We start from the raw sequence: 12,127 nt of genomic DNA on the forward strand, positions 1-12,127 counted from the left end.
ATGAATACGAACCAACAATAGAAGAACTTCAAATGCTAAAAGAGGAAGATAGATATCAATACAAATCATCGATAGAAGAACCACCGATATTAGAATTAAAGCCACTTTCAAACCATTTGGAATACGCTTATTTACATGGTGAATCTGAATTACCTATAATAATCTCGTCTTCTCTTACGAAAAATGAAAAATCTCAACTCATTTCTGTGCTAAAAGCTCATAAACTAGCTATTGTATGGAAGATTCATGACATTAAAGGTATAAGTCCTTCGTATTGCACACATAAAATCCTTATGGAAGAAGGTCATAAAACATATGTGCAACGCTAACGAAGACTAAATCCAAATATGCAAGATGTTGTTAAAAAGAAATTATTAAACTGCTCGATGCAGGTTTAATTTATCCAATCTCTGATAGTCCATGGGTAAGCCCAGTTCAATGCGTGCCCAAGAAGGGTGGCATTATTGTCATCACAAATGAAAAAGATGAGCTTATTCCTACTAGGACTGTAACGGGATGGCGTGTTTGTATTGATTATAGAAAATTAAATGACGCCACCAGAAAAGATCACTTTCCCTTACCTTTCATTGATCAAATGTTGGAAAGGTTAGCTGGGAACAGTTACTATTGTTTTCTTGACGGTTTCTCCGGATACTTTCAAATTCCAATAGCACCAGAGGACCAAGAGAAAACCACATTCACGTGCCTTTATGGTACTTTTGCTTACAAACGCATGCCATTTGGACTTTGCAATGCCCCTGCAACTTTTCAAAGGTGCATGATGGTGATTCTTCATGACATGATAGAAGAATGCATGGAAGTTTTCATGGATGACTTTTCAGTCTTCGGTTATACTTTTGAAACATGTCTAATTAATCTTGAACGAATGCTTATTAGATGCGAGAAATCAAATCTAGTTCTTAATTGGGAGAAATGCCATTTCATGGTTAAAGAAGGCATCGTTCTTGGTCATAAAATTTCAAGAGAAGGAATTGAAGTGGATTGAGCTAAAGTAGATATAATTGCTAAACTTCCACATCCCACCAATGTTAGAGGAGTTAGGAGTTTTCTAGGGCATGCCGGTTTTTACCGACGTTTCATAAAAGATTTTTCTAAAATTGCCACTCCAATGAATAAACTCCTTGAAAAAGATGCTCCATTCATCTTTTTGGATGAATGCATCAAATCTTTTAATATTCTTAAAGAAAAACTCACTAATGCGCCGATCATGATAACTCCAAATTGGAATCTGCCATTTGAACTCATGTGCGATGCAAGTGATTTTGCAATGGAAGCCGTTTTAGGTCAAAGAATTGAAAAACGATTTCAACCTATTTATTACGCTAGTAAGACGTTACACAACTACTGAAAAAGAACTCCTTGCTATTGTCTTTGCTTTTGACAAATTTCGTTCATATCTCGTTCTAGCTAAAATGGTGGTCTATACTGACCATTCTGCTCTTAGATACCTATTTTCAAAACAATATGCCAAACCACGATTAATCCGTTGGATCTTACTCTTACAAGAATTCGATATTGAAATCCGAGACAAAAAGGGAGCAGAAAATCTCGCCGCTGATCATCTTTCTCGCCTTGAAAATCCTGAATTAGAAGTTCTAAATGAATCGGCCATACAAGATAACTTTCCTGATGAATATCTCTTGAAAATTGATTATAATAAAATTCCATGGTTTGCAGACTATGCAAACTACTTAGTATGTGGATTCTTTGAAAAAGGGTTGTCGTACCAAAAACGAAAGAAATTCTTTATTGATATAAAACACTACTTTTGGGAAGATCCACATTTGTTTAAGAGATTCCCGATGGAATAATACGCCGATGCATATTCGGAGATGAAACTAGTCAAATCTTAAACCACTGTCACACAGGACCAACAGGAGGGCATTATGGGCCTCAAATCACAGCAAAGAAGGTATATGACGCTGGATTCTATTGGACTTCAATTTTCAAAGATGCTCACCTTCTTTGTAAATCCAGTGATGCATGTCAAAGGGCCGGAAAAATAAGTCAACGTGATGAAATGCCACAAAATGTCATTCAAGTATGTGAAGTATTCGACGTTTGGGGTATTGAATTTATGGGTCCATTCCCAAAATCTCATAATAATCTCTACATTCTCGTTACCGTTGATTATATATCTAAATGGGCGGAAGCACAAGCTCTCCCAACTAACGATGCACGAGTTGTAGTCAACTTCTTAAAACATCTTTTTGCTAGGTTCGGAACACCAAAAGCTTTAATAAGTGATCGGGGTACTCATTTCTGTAATAATCAACTTGAGAAAGTTCTCAAAAGATATGGAGTAACTCATAAAATCTCAACCGCTTATTATCCACAAACAAGTGGACAAGTTGAAAATACCAACCGAGCTTTAAATCGTATTCTAGAAAAAACTGTAGGAACAAATCCGAAGGAATGGTCCATGAAATTGGAGGATGCACTTTGGGCTTTTAGAACATCATACAAAACTCCAATTGGCACCACACCTTTTAAACTCGTTTACGGAAAAGCATGTCACCTTCCAGTAGAAATTGAGTACAAAGCATTTTGAGCTTTGAAGACATGTAATCTTGATTTGCATGAAGCCGGTTGTCTACGGTTAAGTCAACTAAATGAATTAGAAGAATTAAGACATGATGCATATGAAAATTCGCTAATCTATAAGGAAAGAACGAAGAAATGGCATGATAAAAGAATCAGAAGTTCAAAAGAATTTAAGGAAGGAGATAGAGTTCTTCTTTTCAATTCACGATTCAAGCTATTTCCTGGAAAATTGAAATCAAGATGGTCTGGACCATTTATAGTCAAAAGAGTTTTCCCATACGGAATAATAGAGTTAATAAATTCAAACGGGATTGAATTTAAAGTTAATGGTCACAGAGTTAAACACTATATTCATGGTCCGATGGAAGTTGACAATGAAGTTAATCACAATTTCACCACCAAAGAAAATCCTCAGAATGAAAACATAAATATGTTTTCAACATGTGAAAAACCAAAAGTGGAAGATGGAGAGATTTCAAATTGGAGTGATGAAGAAGAATTTCTATATAAACCTCCCATTCCAAGAAACGAAGAAAAATATGAACAAGAAGTTCAAGTAGAAGTGAAAGAACCAAGAAAAGAGCACCCGAAAAAGGTTAACAAACCAACTCCACCTACTAAAGTGGGAGACCCAGGTGAATTTATCATTTCTTGCTTGCTTAATGATGGTGCTATGTATAATGGGCTCGCAGATTTTGGGGCAAGTGCAAATATTATGCCTCTTTCCTTATACAAAAGATTAGGTGTAGGTAAATTAAGACCAACCAGCATATGTGTTCAATCATTTGACTTAACCATTAAGCTCCCGATTGGAATAGCCAACAATTTACTTTTTAAAGTGGGAAGTTTGACCTTTGTTGCAGATTTCATAATAATTAATATGGAAAAAGACCTTGATATTCCTCTGATTTTAGGTCGCCCGTTTTTAGCAACCACCGAAGCGTTCTTTAATGTAAGAGAAGGTAGAATGACACTTAGGGATGGTGACAAATCGGTTACCGTTGTGAATCGAAAGTTTAAACCTCCACCAACCAAAACTGTTGAACCAATAAAAATGCCTAAGTGTGGGGAAGATGAAGTAACACCCAATGATGACCTGATAACAAAGAACCCCATTGTTGATATGAAATTAAATGACCCCATTTTTAACAGTTCAACGAAGAAACTTTATAAACGGATTCAAGATGCTAGGATTAAGGGGAACTTTAAGTTATGCAACCGATTAGTATCCAATTTGTCGCCTAAAGAAAAGGCGGTGTTAGTTAAATTTGTGAATGTTACAGAGGAAATCAACAAATGGCTTGAAGCAAAAGTCAGAGATATGAAAGTTGTTGATAGTCTAATTGAAATTAACAATGAAGTCAATCACAAGTTCGACACCACAGCTAACTAAGTGTGGGGAGATTCAAATGTTCTAAGAAATAATATAATGCTGTCTAGAGTTAGATATTCTGTTTTCATGTAGTTCTCGAGAATGGAATCCGAATGGTCTTTCCCTAGCAGACCCTAAAGAATTAGTTTTTTCCCCCCATTCCGAATCTTTTGTTTTTTAGGTTTTACGAGATGAAGAATTCCTTTGATTTGAACCATGGTCTACTACTACATGCTATGATTACTAAACGTAATAATAACACCTTCCAGAGTGAACTGGTATCATTCATAAGAGGCAAAATGGACGAAGTAAGGAAAGAACTTAGGAAAGATCATAATAAAATACATTTTAGTAAAGGAAAATCAAAATCCGGAACAAAAATAAGAGCACGACACCTTGAAAGATGTCATAAATGCGGAAAATGGTCACACGAAGGGAAATGTTCAAACAATCAAACACATTCCAATTCCGAATTCGTTACTTTATGCAGAGAAGGACCGTTCATATGTTTAGAAGAAAAGTTATTGAAAACTCCAGGTTACGCTTATGTAGCTATGGAAAACCAAATCGAACGACTCTCCTATGAGTCTACTAAAGCAGGTCTCTGAGAATTCTATCTCACAGGTAAGTATGTACAGTTTTTATTTTTATTTATTGCTTTGAACCTTTTGATAATAAATGCTGAATCGTTCGCTATAAAGTATTAAATTAATATTCAATAAAATTAGGTATAATAAACCGAAATTATTGATATCATACAAAAATTTAATTCATCACTGCAAAATTTACCGTTTATTCATAAGGTATAAATTTCTTTAATCAATTAATTCAAAATATTTCACGTCAGGAGTAAAACTATGTAATATAGCCAAAATTACTTTACCCAAAAGAGGGACGTAAATTTTTGTTAATATTTGATTGATTAAAGGGATAAAAGACCAATAAGATTTTTATTTTTATTATTTTTATCTTATTTTTAAAATTAATATATAATAATGTTATTTTAAGTTTGTAAAACTAATATATTTAAATATTAATAATATTTATATGAAATTTTATTAATGTGCATTTTAAATTTAATTTTGGTATGAATTTAAAAACAAAAATGTACTTTATTTCATTAAGTTACAAATATGATTTCTAAAATTCATTGTGAGTTAAAGACTAGGTTGTGGAACTGAAATTGCTTTACCAGAGGGCGGGGCGACAAATTTTGTTATCATTATTTTTAATTTTATTGATTTAAAGTATGCCAAAAATATTTAAAAAACCCAAAAATCTTTGCTTTTAAAACAATCACTTTAAAATGACAAATTCTAAAATTTTGTCGAGGGATGAACTAGGTAAACGTACCGAAACGACCTCAACCCAAAAAAGGAACAAAATTTTAAAAATTACTACATTAATTGTCTTATTACTAAAGGTTTTATAAAAAAAAAAGTGCCGTAGTCCTGGAGCTTTTAGTAACACAGAGCACCGCAGTCGTGGAGCTTCCAAAACCCAGACCAGATAAACTGGTAGATAGACCAGTCCCCAAGTACCCTATCCCATTATTTTTCTGCGAAAACACACACAAAACACTCCCAAAAACGCGATTTTTCACCTTAAATCACCAAATCTTCACTAAAATCACGATGAGGAGACTCCTACCAAGAAGCTTTTCAAGGAGAACGGTAATTTTCTACACAAAACACTCTTTAATTCGAATTTATAGTGTTCTTGAGCAAAATTATACCTAATTTGATTTTGATGATATCTAGCTTAATTGTGCTTAAATTGTTTGTATATTATGCTTGTATAACCTAGATTGATGCTATTTAACATGATTAGAAGCCTTAAACTTCAAATTTTTAACAATCTAGGGTTTGTGTTCTTGAGCAAAATTGGAGCTTTTTGATATAAACAGGTTATGGCCGAATTTTGTTGTTAGTTCATGCTTAATTAAGTAGCGTAACATGTTTAGGTTGCTAATTGATCCAAACTTTGATCCTAAACATGATTTTTGAGCAAGATTGTTGACTTTTTGAGTCAAAAATGCATGAATTTGATTTAATTGATATGAAGGCCATTTAAAACTCGTTTAGTTACTATAATGATTATTTTTGACATGTTTTAGAAGATGAATGCTTAGGAACATTGTATACATTTTCATATATGTTTATTTGTAAAAGTGTAGAATTGTTAATATTATGAAAAATGCGTGTAAGTTTAATATTGTTCAAACCTGTCATTATGATTGTTTTGATTTATGATTTTGCTAACACTAATGCATATTTGGATGCACAAAAATTGTGTTTAATGTGTTTTGCAGACTGAAAGGGGTGAATCTTCATCCGCTTCCCAGGCTCACAATGCTCCTCCTGAGAATGCAGACCAACAGGAGATTAACGATCAATACAGATAAAATCTATCGCATCCATTCATTTCATATTCAAATATACACGAGGCAGATTTACACCCTAATTTAAGATTTGACAGACGTTGAATAGATTATCTAAAATATCAGAGGAACTTACACATTCTTCAGTCTAAGGATGTTGAAGTACCCAGGGTGATAGATTGGGAACCGTTAGAAACAGTGGGATTAGCCGAACCAATCAGGGAATTACTTTACCAAAGGTATGGTAATTCTACTTTTAACGATTGGGAACGTTTATTCACTATACGTAGGCCTGTATATAGGGAAAAGTGTGTGGAATTATTAAGTACTGTTGAAATAAATGATCAGGTAGCTAGCTTAACCGATCAAAGTTTTATTAAATTTTTGTTAGGAGGTGTGATGCGCCATATGTCTCTATTAGATATGGCTCGGGCTTTGTGTATATATATGTCTGAGGAATTAGTATCTAATGATTGTCAAAGGTTGATAATTAACGGTAGAAGGGTTGATGAAAATTTTGATATGAATGGAATATGGAGTAGAATGTCTAGCCATAATCGATTTCGTGGGGGGTCTCACTCTTATACCGATATTAATAGAGTTGAGCTAAGAGTGATCTATAGGTTTTTAGCAAACTCGATTACACGGTGAGGTAGGAATAAAGAGAAGGTAAATGAAAATGAACTATTTTACCTCATGTGTATTCGAGACCCCCAGAGCGTTGTAAACATACCTTATTGTGTGGGTTATTACTTATCGGTAATGGTAAGGGGTATGCGACCTAATAGTATAATAGGAGGTGGAATTTTCATTACTTTAATTGCTGAGTATCTCAATGTGGATAGAAGTCAGGAGGGATTATTAGTTGCAGTACCAGAACCCCGTGATAGAATTGATTTACGCGTGTATCATGGTGCAAAGGTTTTAACGAAATGACATAACGCTGCAGTACCATATGATGGCGTGTATCTACAGGTAGAACGAGATCATGAGCAAGGTAATGCGGGTGGAGGAAACCAAATGACAGATATACAAAGAATAATGGCCCAAAATGCATACAATCAGGCTATGCAACATGAGTTTCAGGCTTGGCAATATCATCAAGAATATATCAAAGCCTATTTAGCCTCTCAAGGTAGGAACTACATTCCTACTGAACCGGCCTATTTTCCTCCATGGACTGACGATACACGACCACCTTTTCCTACTTATGACCCATTCCAAGCGTATCAAAACATATACCAAGAACCTTGGAACACCTACTGGTACACTCAGGATCAACCCTAATTTCCTTAGTCTTATTTATTTTATTATTTGTAATATTACTACTTTTAATACTTATTTCGGTATTGTAATAGTTTTTATAGTTTTCTAACGTTTTAAATATTTGATTTTATATATTTTGAACGTGGGGGGGGGGGGGGGGGGGGGAGGGGATACGCCCAACTTCAAAAATATGTATATATATGTTTGTAGTTTATCTCATGTACAAAACAGGGTAAAATAGCGCAGTTTCAAAGACTGGCATTAAGTTCAGCAAAAGCTACTAATTTTGACGACAAGATGTAAAATATATGTGAAATAACAACTGCAGGAATGAACAAATGATGTGCACCATTTATCATTCAAACAAAGAACAATATATTTGGAAACTTTGATAAATCTTAATCATCTTTTTACACTAATCGCCCTCATGAATTTAAATTTTTACTGATTTCTTGCAAATGAGGGCATTGCAAGATCTTAAGTGTGGGAAGGGATTAAATTCTTTCAGTTTTAAAAATTTAACTTATACACTTGGTTTAATAGCCACCGTTAAATTTTACTAGTAAAGCAGTAGTCGTATTATAATCTAGTGCTCTCTGATAATAAAGAACATCCCTAGTCTTATATACTGACTACCCACTTCTAGTAAAAATTTTAAAAAAATTTCAACTAAATGAACTCAAAATCATATTTATACATATTTATGAACGATAAAACTAGGTGTTAACACCAAAATTATTGTTACCTCGGAAAGGACATAATTTGAGAAACAACCCAAAACGCTTGAATTCATTTAAAATGGAATTGAAGAGAATAAAAAGGCAAAGAAAGAAAAATAAATGCCAAGTGTGGGAAAAATTTACCAAGTTATTTAAATTACATATCACATATTTTTGTACAAATAATTGAAGGTACTTTTGTTTTGGATGATTTTAATCAGTTTTACCCGATTTCTTATAATATATTTGAAAGAAACGTGTCACTTGATTTAAAAGAAAGTAAAGTCTTCCGAAAAAAATGAAGGAAGTAAAGTCTTCCGAAAAAGACACGCGCTTCTTGATTTAGGTCAAGAAGTTGTCGTCCAGACCAGCTGTAGGTTGACGAAAAATCTAGAAAAGTCATCTCAAAAATCAGCAGGAAATCCACGGACCTCAGCATTAAACAGGGTCGCCATGTGGTCAGACTTATCCTAACCATGAGAGGATCTGTCTCGTAAAATGGGGAGGGCACCGTGTAAATTAGCTTGATAAGACTAATGAATCGGACCCCCAGAAAGGATAATCTCCTTAAAGATTAAAAATCAGCATTTAAGCCTGATATTACTCAATCCTTGAGATTGACTTTAAAGATTGAGAATTACAAACTCATGGAATTCGATGATATCTAAACTCGAGCTTGAACGAGAAAATATTTTGATCAAATTACAAACCGATTTGTTTTCTGAAAACCTATTTTCAATGCGTTCATTACCATTGAACGTAAAACCCTAAGAATTCACCGAAATTTATTAGGTCACCTGAACCAAATCGGGTGTCAACAGTAAGAACGGTGGTTGCATAGCATGGTTGAAGACAGGACCTTGTGCAAGACCAAAAAATTATAGGGTGATCTTTGCTATTGCTACTACAAAGGATAGTAATTGCATCCGACACGTTGTGGACCATAATCAAAAGCATGTCATTAGACATTGCCTTAACAGTTGCCTGTTCAATGCTTTCCTTTACAATCGGATGATAGTTTATCGAAAGGTAATATACGGAGCAAGTATACTGGACGTGTGCTTTCCTAATGCAAGGTTAGCAAGTGGGTGACACAAAACCATAAGTTTTGAGCTAAAATTTTAAAATCAGAAACCCACAAAACCCACAAAACCCACAAAAACATTTTACAAACACCGGTGAAGGGTTATTCCGGAAAACTTGTCTAGGGTAAGATCTAGCTTGAATTTTTAAAAGATCAAATGTTTTCATAAAGATCCAATTTTCTAAAGGATCTAAATTTTTATAGTCATGTGGGACTGTAAACCACATTGTTACTATCATTGTTCATACCGTCATATAAAAATCACTGATGTACAAAGTGTGAAGAATAAAGAAGTGATTCTAGTAAAGTTTTATTCAAGTTCTATATTGCTTGAGGACAAGCAACGCTCAAGTGTGGGAATATTTGATAATGCTAAAAACGAACATATATTTCATAGCATTATCCTTCCAGAAAGACAAGCTTTTATTTGCAATTGTTCTATTTACAAGTGATATTCGTTTAAATAATAAAAGGTGAAGACAAAAGACAGATTTGATAATTTGAAGACGCAAATGACCAAAACGCTCAAATATACAAGATACAATCCAAGTGGTTCAAATTATTGATAAGAAACGTCTAAAAATGACAAGAGTACAAGCCACAAAACGCAAAGTACAAGATATTAAATCGTACGAAAAGGCGTTCAAAAATCCGGAACCGAGACATGAACCAACTATCAACGTACGACTCAACGGACCTGAAGTTACAAGTCAAGTATGCACAAGAATATAATATAATATATAATTAATTATATATATTATATTATAAAATATTAAGCAACCCACGTTTAATTCATTTTGGTGAGCTGGAATCCAAAGCTCCGCAGTCGTGGAGCTGTGAGGAACAATATCTCCGCAGTCGCGGAGCTGTACAGTTTAAAATGGGCCTATAAAAGGCCGCGCATTCTACCGAACTCATCATCCATTTTTCTACTTCAATCTCTCAATCTATATTTATATATTTATATTTATAATTTTAATTTTAATTTTAAGTTAATAATAAGTTAGTTGGGTTATTGTAACGAATGTTTTACAGGTTTTAAGTCGAAAATCTGTCCGTGTAACGCTACGAAATTAATAATCACTGTAAGCTATGTTTTTCCTTTTTAAATTAATGTCTTGTAGCTAAGTTATTATTATGCTTATTTAAGCCGAAGTAATCATGATGTTGGACTAAATATTAAGACTGGGTTATTGGGCTTTAGATCATAATTAGGGTTTGAACAAAAGACCGAACCTTGTGGAAATTGGACTATGGGCTATTAATGGGCTTTATATTTAATTAGCTAAATGATATCTTGTTAATTTAATATAAAGGTTACAATTTGACGTATCTATGTATAACCACATACACTTGACTGGGTACGGTGGGCGGGATATTTATAAATACTAATAATTGTTCATTTGACCGGACACGGAAATAGATTAATAGTCAATGGACTCATTAAAATAGGGGTGGATTACATTAAAGGGTATTTGGTGTAATTGTTAATAAATTATTAAAACCTTGGATTACACGCAGTCGATAACCTGGTGTAATCATTAACAAAGTATTAAGACCTTGTTACAATTTAAGTCTCCAATTAGTTGAAATATTTGACTTCGGGTATAAGGTTAATTTGGCGAAGACTCTCGCACTTTATAATTTTGACCGATGGACTATTATAGACAAAACCAGATGGACATATCAAATAATCCAGGACAAAGGACAATTAACCATTGGTAATAAATTAAAATCAACATGTCAAACATCATGATTACGGAAGTTTAAATAAGCATAATTTTTTTATTTTATATCTCATCGTACTTTTATTTACCGTCATTCTAAATTATCGTACTTTTAATTATCGTACTTTTATTTTATCACACTTTTATTTATCGTCATTTACTTTACACTTTTAATTAAGTTCTATTTATTTTTAATATTTTGCATTAGGAGTTAAAATCGACAAACCGGTCATTAAATGGTAAAACCCCCCTTTAATAATAATAATACTACTATATATATACATACATACATACATATATATATATATATATATATATATATATATATATATATATATATATATATATATATATATATATATATATATATATATATATATATATATATATATACACACATATATATAATTGTTTAAAAATATAGTGTACGCAATAAGTGTATCCCTGTGGAACGAACTGGACTTACTAAAAACTACACTACTCTACGATTAGGTACACTGCTTATAAGTGTTGTAGCAAGGTTTAGGTATATCCATTCTATAAATAAATAAATAACTTGTGTACAATTGTATCGTATTAAATAGTATTTCGTAATAAAAATATAAGTATTTCGTACCCCTCCGCTTTAACATCAGTAATATTTATATAATAATGTTATTATGTTTGTAGTAAAAATAAAAATACTGTAATAATAATAATACTAATGATAATAATAGTGATAATAAAATAATAAAATTATATATAAAAATCATGTTAATGAAAAAAATAATAATAATGATAGTAATAATGATAATAATAATGATAGTTATAATTTCAATTAAAATATTAATTTTAATGTTAATGATAATAACAATAACAATAACAATAACAATAGTAATAATAATAATATTAATAGTAATAATAATAATAATGAGTAATAAGTAAACTACCTCGAAGAGGTAGTCCTAAAAAAATGCCCAAGTCCGGGTTTGAACCCGCGACGTCCTGCTAACCCGATAACAACCTTAACGTCTT

Source organism: Rutidosis leptorrhynchoides, chromosome 2 (genome assembly GCF_046630445.1).
Source record: "Rutidosis leptorrhynchoides isolate AG116_Rl617_1_P2 chromosome 2, CSIRO_AGI_Rlap_v1, whole genome shotgun sequence".
Classification (NCBI taxonomy): Eukaryota; Viridiplantae; Streptophyta; class Magnoliopsida; order Asterales; family Asteraceae; genus Rutidosis; species Rutidosis leptorrhynchoides.